This window comes from Neopelma chrysocephalum, unplaced genomic scaffold, assembly GCF_003984885.1.
Source record: "Neopelma chrysocephalum unplaced genomic scaffold, ASM398488v2 Primary Assembly neopelma1_23, whole genome shotgun sequence".
Taxonomy (NCBI): Eukaryota; Metazoa; Chordata; class Aves; order Passeriformes; family Pipridae; genus Neopelma; species Neopelma chrysocephalum.
The window spans coordinates 22,356,676-22,357,519 of NW_020897691.1; positions in this window are offsets into that span (position 1 = coordinate 22,356,676).

Genomic DNA, 844 nt, shown 5'->3' on the forward strand with positions numbered 1-844 from the left:
CTTATTGTAGAGAAGCACTTCTCCCATAACCAAAATTTTGGGTGTTCATTCATGCCATGTGATAGGGAAGCCTTCATTTTGGTCATCTTGCATCTGGGGGTGTATTTCCAGACATGGAATGGGAAAAGGTCAGGGTGCATGGGTCCTGAGTACCACCGCTGGGCTGTGCCCAGGACAGCCTGCATGAAAGCTGGAGCACAGTTGCAATCGAACATTGATTAGATGGTCATTAGGAAACATGCATTTGTTTAATGCTGAGCTTGATGTGAGGAAAGTGATAGTTTCCTTGTTAGTAATGTCACATTCCCATCCTCATATGACGTCTTTCTTTAAGGTGTTTTTTCAACTGCACAGGAACTTTCTACAAGCTTTTTGTGTCTGAAGTGGCTACCACCATCGGTATTATCAATGTTGGGTAATGCTGGTCGGTCCATCCAGTGAACAGAGAGGAGGAGGATGAGCTCCAGTCCCTGGGAGGACGGCAGGGCTCGTGGAACCCCGAGAACTGAAAGTTTTTTCGCTGTGGTTGCGCTTTGCGGTGGCGGGGCCACAACGGAGGAGCGGGTGCGGGTGCGGGAGGGTGTCAGACAGCAAGAGAATAAGTGCAAGGGTGAGCCCAGGCGGGGCGAGCCAAGGGCCAGGGGTTCTCGGGGCTGGCGTGGAGCCGGGGCCAAGCGGGAGCGGGATCGCCCCGCGTTCCCTTCCCTTCCCTTCCCTTCCCTTCCCTTCCCTCCCCTCCGCTCCGCTCCGCTCCTCTCCGCCGGCCCCGCCGGTCGGGCCCGCCGGCGGCGGCAGGCTTAGTCAGAGGAATGTGGGTGGGACTCCTTCCTCCCCGGCGCCTTAA